Source organism: Panthera tigris, chromosome E1 (assembly GCF_018350195.1).
Source record: "Panthera tigris isolate Pti1 chromosome E1, P.tigris_Pti1_mat1.1, whole genome shotgun sequence".
NCBI classification, from domain to species: domain Eukaryota; kingdom Metazoa; phylum Chordata; class Mammalia; order Carnivora; family Felidae; genus Panthera; species Panthera tigris.
This window is the reverse complement of record NC_056673.1, coordinates 12196260-12205334: the sequence shown is the minus strand read 5'-3', so window position 1 is coordinate 12205334 and position 9075 is coordinate 12196260.

Genomic DNA, 9075 nt, shown 5'->3' with positions numbered 1-9075 from the left:
TGTCACCACCTCACCCACCTGTGTCACCACCACCTCCCATACCCGTGTCACCACCTCCCACACCTGTGTCACCACCACCTCCCATACCCGTGTCACCACCTCCCACACCTGTGTCACCACCACCTCCCACACCCGTGTCACCACCACCTCCCACACCTGTGTCACCACCACCACTGACACCCGTGTCACCACCACCCACACCTGTGTCACCACCACCTCCCACACCCATGTCACCACCACCACTGACACCTGTGTCACCACCTCCCACACCTGTGTCACCACCACCTCCCACACCCGTGTCACCACCACCCACACCTGTGTCACCACCACCATTGACACCTGTGTCACCACCTCCCACACCTGTGTCACCACCACCTCCCACACCCGTGTCACCACCACCTCCCACACCCGTGTCACCACCACCCACACCTGTGTCACCACCACCTCCCACACCCGTGTCACCACCACCTCCCACACCCGTGTCACCACCACCCACACCTGTGTCACCACCACCACTGACACCTGTGTCACCACCTCCCACACCTGTGTCACCACCACCTCCCACACCCGTGTCACCACCACCCACACCTGTGTCACCACCACCTCCCACACCCGTGTCACCACCACCTCCCACACCCGTGTCACCACCACCCACACCTGTGTCACCACCACCATTGACACCTGTGTCACCACCTCCCACACCTGTGTCACCACCACCTCCCACACCCGTGTCACCACCACCCACACTTGTGTCACCACCAAGTCCCACACCTGTGTCACCACCTCACCCACCTGTGTCACCAACACCTCCCATACCCGTGTCACCACCTCCCACACCTGTGTCACCACCACCTCCCACACCCGTGTCACCACCACCCACACCTGTGTCACCACCAAGTCCCACACCTGTGTCACCACCTCACCCACCTGTGTCACCAACACCTCCCATACCCATGTCACCACCTCCCACACCTGTGTCACCACCACCTCCCACACCCGTGTCACCACCACCTCCCACACCTGTGTCACCACCACCACTGACACCCGTGTCACCACCACCCACACCTGTGTCACCACCACCTCCCACACCCGTGTCACCACCACCACTGACACCTGTGTCACCACCTCCCACACCTGTGTCACCACCACCTCCCACACCCGTGTCACCACCACCTCCCACACCCGTGTCACCACCACCACTGACACCCGTGTCACCACCACCCACACCTGTGTCACCACCACCTCCCACACCCGTGTCACCACCACCTCCCACACCCGTGTCACCACCTCCCACACCCGTGTCACCACCACCTCCCACACCCGTGTCACCACCACCTCCCACACCCGTGTCACCACCACCCACACCCGTGTCACCACCACCTCCCACACCCGTGTCACCACCACCCACACCTGTGTCACCACCACCTCCCACACCCGTGTCACCACCACCTCCCACACTCGTGTCACCACCACCTCCCACACCCGTGTCACCACCACCCACACCTGTGTCACCACCACCATTGACACCTGTGTCACCACCTCCCACACCTGTGTCACCACCACCTCCCACACCCGTGTCACCACCACCACTGACACCGGTGTCACCACCTCCCACACCTGTGTCACCACCACCACTGACACCTGTGTCACCACCTCCCACACCTGTGTCACCACCACCTCCCACACCCGTGTCACCACCACCCACACCTGTGTCACCACCACCTCCCACACCCGTGTCACCACCACCCACACCCGTGTCACCACCACCCACACCTGTGTCACCACCACCTCCCACACCCGTGTCACCACCACCCACACCCGTGTCACCACCACCTCCCACACCTGTGTCACCACCTCCCACACCCATGTCACCACCACCCACACCTGTGTCACCACCTCCCACACCTGTGTCACCACCACCTCCCACACCTGTGTCACCACCACCCACACCTGTGTCACTACCACCTCCCCCATCTGTGTCACCACCTCCCACGCCTGTGTCACCACCACCTCCCACATCTGTGGGAGAAGATGACCACTTCTCACCTCCTCCCTGATCCCTACCCACTTTGAGCCACGTTAGTCACTCACCTGCACGTCCAGCATGTCAATCATGGTCCTGCCTCAGGGCTTTTGCACCTGCTGTTCCCTCTGCCTAGAACGCTCTTTGCCCGGATAGCTGCTTGGGTCAGACATCCTTTCCTACAAATCTTGGCTCAAGTCTTGCCTTGTCAATGAGGACAGCCCTGACCATCTCTGGAATGGTACCCAGTAGGTAGTACATGCTCAACAAGTATAGGGAAGAAGAGAGGCAGAGAGGGAAGGAGGGAGGCAGAGAAGACAGGGAGGGAGAAGGAATGAAGGAAGGGATACCACACAGCCATTTTTGTTCCAGTGAAATCAGGTTCCAGTGAACACCAAAGAGCGACCCAGATGGTGCAAAAGGAAAGATTACCAAAGGCCGATATGGGGGCGCCTGGCGGCTCAGTCGGTTAAGCGTCCGACATCGGCTCGGGTCATGATCTCACAGTTCGTGAGTTCGGGCCCCACGTCGGGCTCTGAGCTGTGAGCACGGAGCCTGGATTCTGTGTCTCCTTCTGTCTCTGCCCCTCCCCCACTCACGCTCTGTCTCCCTCTCTGTCTCAAAAATAAATAAACATTTAAAAATTTGAAAAAAGAAAAGGCCAACATGAATCATGAAGGTGGGTAGGAGAGGGAGGGATGCAGGCCTGGAGACCCTGGATGGGTAAAGCAGCCTCTCTCCCTCCCAACCGTGCCTTCCCTCCCCCACCTGACAGACACCCTGGGCTCTGGACCATACCAGCCTGGCGGCGGTTAGGGGAGGGGGAAGACGTTCTGTGGCCCTCAAAACTCATCTCGCCTCTGCTCCACATAGGCAACCCTATCATTCCCTGAGGAGGGAGTCCAGACACCGGGTTCTAGTCCTGTTTCTGTCCCAAGCTCAGTGCGTGACCTCAGACCTGGCACTCAACATCCTGAGCCTCAGTTTCCCCTTCTGTCAAAATCAGGGAGAGTGGATGCCATCTTTTAACAGGCAGCCCACTCTATTCTGAGCATCTATAAATAGCACGTGCACAGTGCTTTTCTGCTAGGAAACCTGCCACGCCAGAACCGTCCCGACCTTCTAGGGTCGGTTTTACTCGAGACTGTAACCGCCACACCTGGGCCCATTGCACCGCAGACCAAGGGCAAGGTCACCTGTCACCCCCCTCCTTCCTCCACTCTTTCCTCTCGGGAGGGACTGGGGTTTCACACAGAGCAGCCGAGGCCCAGAAATAGCAGCTGGCCACTCACAGGCCAACCCTCCCAGGCCCCAAAAAGGAAGTGAGAGAAAGGCGGGCACTTTTGTTCTTTCTGCAGAAAAGAACTGCTTCTGCAGGACCTGCCAGGCGCTCCCCAGGGCCCTGAGCAGACCTGGCCCCCCGCCCCGCACCGGTTCTTGGCAAGGTGGGGCTCCGGCTGCGCTGTCGCTGACCCTGATGGACGAAGACATGTGTACAAAGTCACAGGAATGGGGCTGAGGCTGGGCCCAGGATTCCTTGCCCTACATCATTCTATGAATTGCAATTTGTTCGGTAGGGACATGCAGACAAATATGTAGGGGACATCGCCGTGTAAAGAAAGGCCATCCACCGTCCTCTTGGACGACTCCAAGAAGAGGTGACTCGGGGTAAATTCCTTTTGAGGTGCATACGCTCATAAATCGAGATAGTCACCCCCTACTTCCTTACATAAAACCAGATTCAAGGGGATCACAGTGTCTGAGAATAACCTGGCCCAGCCAGTCCCCTCACAGGGGACCTCGGAGGACGCACGTGGGCGGGAGGACAAACACGTTGGCTGCAGCACTATTCAAAATGGGGGACAGAGGTAAAGCCGCTCAGTGTGTTGTTTTCCTCAGCCCTGCCCACACCTTTCCAAAGAGTCCCTTCATTCAGTTCCTTCTCGCTTTGAGTGGTTGGTCTGTTTCCCGCCCAGACCCTGCCCGAGACATCAGCAGGGAAAGGGATGAATCAAATGTGATGTATGCTTGTCGTGGAGCATGTGCAGCGGGAAAAAGAAGAAAGCCAGGCCTGCACGTATCTCCACCCTGGGTCTCTCAAGAACACAGTGATGAGGGGAGAAAGGCGGTTACCCTGTGGCTCCATGGGTGTGGATTTTTTTTTAATTTTTAAAATATTTATTTAATTTTGAGAGAGAGAGAGAGACAGAGCAGGAGCTGGGGAGGGGCAGAGAGAGAGAGAGGGAGACACAGAATTCGAACAGGCTCCAGGCTCCCAGCTGTCAGCACAGAGCCCGATGTGGGGCTTGAACCCATGAACTGCAAGAACATGACCTGAGCCGAACTCGGAGGCTTAACCAACTGAGCCACTCAGGCGTCCCATGGTGTCGATTTTTTTAAATGTTGATCTATTTTTGAGAGAGAAAGAGAGAGAGAGCAGGACTGGGGGAGTGGCAGAGAGAGAGAGAGAGAGAGAGAGAGAGAGAGAGAGAGACAGGATCTGAAGCAGACTCCAGACTCCGAGCTGTCAGCACAAAGCCCAACCTGAACTCATGAACCGTGAGATCATGACCTGAGCCCAAGTCAGACGCTCAACCGCTGAGCCACCCAGGCGCCCCACCATCGGTGTGGATTTTAACCAGACCTAGGCATAACTCACGTGCACTTGCAGACGGGTGTTAAGATATCAGAAATGACCTGGAAACACACAAACCAAACTCACAAACTCCTTCTGGGGAGGGGACGGCACTGGTGGATCCGGTCAAAGGGGACTGAGACCGTATGTGCGGTGCCTTGTGGCTTAGAAAAGGGAAACATGGAGCAAACTCGACCAGTCGTAAACAAGGCCCGTGTGGCTGCTGTTAAATTATTTCCTGTGCTGTTCTGAATATGAAGATCTTGTACATACTTGTTCCACTGCTGCGTTTCTACACGTAGTTTGCTGAGCCCTCCTACATCCCAAGTTGTGGGAATACAGCACGGATAGAACAAAGTACCCCTGCGTCCTTGGAGTCTATGGGAGACACACACAAGACGTAAGATAAGTAAAATTTATAGCCTGATCAGGGCCACGAGGGAGCATATGGAGCAGGGAAGGAAGACAGGAGTTCCAGGCATGGGGACCGAAATGTTAAGGAAGATAGTGGACTAGTTTCCTACGGCTGCCAAGGTAAAGAAAGTGCCACGAACCGGTGACTTGAAACAACGCACATTTATTCCCTCATTTGTTCATTCCCCCATTTATAACTTTGAAGGTCAGAAGTCCCAAATCAGTCTTGCTGGGCTAACGTCAAGGTGAGGGGAGGCTGGCTCCTTCCGGAACCTCCAGGGGAGAATCCATGCATGGCCACTCTCAGCTTCCAGAATTGTGCTCCTGGCGTCCCTAGGCTCATGGCCCCTCCCTCCACCTTCTTTCTTTCTTTTTCAATTTTTTAATGTTCGTTTATTTTTAAGAGAGAGACAGACAGAGTGGGAGCAGGGGAGGGGCAGAGAGAGAGAGGGAGACACAGAATCCGAAGCAGGCTCCAGACTCTGAGCTGTCAGCACAGACCCTAAAGTGGGCTTGAACCCATGAACCACGAGATCATGACCTGAGCTGAAGTCAGACACTTAACCAACTGAGCCACTCAGGTGCCCCCCTTCCCTCCTCTTCAAAGCCATACCTGCCTCTTCTATGGCAGCCCTCCCTCCACCTCCCTCTCATAGGACTCTTGAGGTTACACTGAGCGCCCCCCCCCCATCGTCCAGGATCCTCTCCCCATCTCAAGATCCTTACCTCAGCCACATCTGCAAAGTCCCTTTGTCAGATGAGGGAATATTCGCGGGGCCCAGGAATTAGGACCTGGAGGTCTTTAGTGTCCCATAGGTGCAAAGTAACATTTAAGTAAAGACCTGGGGGCACCTGGGTGACTCAGGTGGTTGAGCGTCCGACTTCAGCTCAGGTCCTGATCTCGCTGTTCATGGGTTCCAGCCCTGCATCGGGCTGTCTGCTGTCAGCACGGAGCCCGTTTGGGATCCTCGGTTCCCCCTCTCTCTCTGCCCCTCCCCTGCTTGTGCTCTCTCTCACTCTCTCAAAAATAAATAAACATTAAAAAAAATTTTTTAAGAACATTTAAAATAAATAAATAAATACCTGAAGGAGGAGGAAAAGGGAGCCGTGTGGTTCTCCATGGAAGAGTATTCCAGGCAAAGGGAACAGGCCCAGCGAGTCTGAGGAACAGCAGCAAAGCCAGTGTGGCTGGAGCGCAGGGAGTGAGGGGAGAGGAGGAGGAGGGGAGGCAGCTGAGGGAACAGTGTGGAGGGTCTGGTCATTGTGCAGAAGTCGTTTTTTCCGGAGTGAGATGGGAGCCATGGGAAGGGTTGAGGGGCCTAGCTCTTCCGGCTCTAAAACCCTGGCCCCAGGGTTCTGGAGAACACACCCCTTCCAGGACACGCTCGCTCCTTTTCATTGCTGAGTAATACTCCTTTGTATGGACACGTCCATTCACCTGGTGATGGACATCTCAGTTGTTTCCAGTTTTTGCCAATTCCCCAACAGAGCTGGTATACGCCGTAAGCATTCAGGTACACATTTGTATGGATGTATTTCATTTCCCTTGGGTAAGCGTCTAGGAATTTCTGAATCTGTGTCATAGGTATGTGTTTAAAATTTCAAAAACCTACCAAATTATAACAAAAATGGCCTTACAGTCTACATTCTGACCAGCAGGGAATGAGTTTCAGTAGCTCTGAAAGTTTCAGTAGCATCCTCATCAACACTTGGTGTTGGTCAGTCTTTTTAATGTTAGCCATTCTAATAGGTGCGACATGCTTATTTCGTTATGGTTTTCTGTAATTTTTATTTCTCTGATCGCTAATGGTGTTGAGCATCTTCTCATGAGCTTATTGGCCATCTGTATATACACATATACCTTGGAAGTGTCTGTTCACATGTTTTGCCCATTTTTTTTTTTTTGGTGTTTCTTTTTTCTTTTTGAGAAAAAGTGTGCCTGTGCATGAGTAGGGGAGGGACAGAGCGGAGAGACCGCAAGAGATCTCAAGAGAATCTCAACCAGGCTCCCTGCCCAGCACAGATCCCAACACAGGGCTCAATCCCACGACCTTGGGATCATGACCAGAGCTGAAATCAAGAGTCAGACCCTTAATTGACTAAATAACCCAGGCGTCCCTCGCCCATTTTTAAAAAATTGAGTTGTTCTTTTTCTTGTTGGGTTTTGGAGCATTCTTCATACCTTCTGATACTAGTCCTTTATCACATAAGTAGTGCAAATATTTTCTCCCAGTCTGTGGCTTGTATTTTCACTCTCTTAGCAGCATCTATGGAAGAGCAGAAGAGTTTAATCTGAATGAAGTCACTTGATCCATTTTTTTCTTTTATGGATTATACTTTTGGTATCATATCTAAGAAATCTTTGCCTAACCAGGGTTTTCTCATACATTTTCTTTTAGAAGTTGTATACTTTTGGTTTTACACTTAAGCTTATGATTTTGGGTTACTCTTTATATGTGGTATATTACTGTTAACTATTCTATTGATCTCTGTTCCATTGTCAACCTGTACACCAACACCACATAGCTATATATGGTACTACTATGTTCTAGAAATAACTTTACTATCCTATCCTATACTATGCATGCCATTACTTTACTATATAGCTTTAACACTAGCTTAAAACAGCTGGTGTTGGCTCCCCAACTTAATTCTTTTTTCAAAGTTGTTTTGGATATTCTAGGTTCATTGCATCTCTATGCATATCATATATCTCTTCAGAGTTCTCCAGAGAAACAGAACTATATATGTACATATATAGCCATATATATTGACTGTGTGTGTGTGTGTGTGTGTGTGTGTGTGTGTGTATGCTCGTAATTGTTTCGGCCAGAGCCAGCAGAGGCTAACTGCCTGAGACCAACTGCAGGACTCAAGTGGAGAGTGAAAGCCAAAATGATAAGCAGAATGAATTGTAAATATAGTACGATATACGGAATTTGCAAACATGCTATGATATTACATACGGTATATGTAAATATATATATTTTTTCTTATATACATAATTCTGTTTCTCTGGAGTACTCTAATACATCATGTGCCTAGAACGATGCCTGACACATAGCAGGCAATAAATATTTGTTGAGTGAATTAATGAATCTGTTTATTCATTGCCACATCCCCAGTGCCTGACACTTAAGACACAATGGATGAAGAATCTGGCAAAAAAAAAAAAAAAAAAAAAAAGAATCTGGCACGTGTACCTTACAGAACGTACTCTTCCTGTTTAAAGCTTAGAAACCCAAAAACAACACCGTCTATGTTGAGAGACACAGAAAAGCTCACTTGCTGGGGGTCCATTGCGTTAACGGTTTCATCCCCAAGGTGGGGGGTGGTGACTTTGGAGGTCTTCGACGTCCCTCTCCCCATGCAGGGTTTATCTATACCAGCGGTTCTCAACCCAGGCCGTTCTGTCTCCTCCCAGGGAACCTGGGACAATGTCTGGGGACACTGCTGTCTCAATGGTGGTGTGGTGGGCAGGGAACAGGCGTCCACTGGCATCTAGTGGGTAGAGGCCAGGGACACTGCCAAACATCCTACAATGCACACAACAGCCCCACAACAAAGAATGACCTGGCCCAAAATGTCAGTAGTGCTGATACTGAGGAGCTCTGGTTCACACTGGTCGCTCATCGAAAATGCTCCAGGGGCGCCTGGGTGGCTCAGTCGTTTGAGCATCCGGCTTCGGTTCAGGTCATGATCTCACAGCTCATGAGTTCAAGCCCCGCGTCGGGCTCTGTGCTGACAGCTTGGAGCCTGGAGCCTGCTTCTGTTTCTGTGTCTCCCTCTCTCTATGCCCCTCCCCCATTTACGCGCTCTCTCTCTCTCTCTCTCTCTCTCTCTCTCAAAAATAAACATTCAAAAAAAAATTTAAAAAAAATGCTCCATATCCGATCCCCTTCACGTACAGCCTTGCGCCAGCCTTCCTTCAAACCTGCACAGCACAACTCCTACATGGCATGATTATGAAACTCTAAAACCACAAGCAGAATGCATTTGTTTG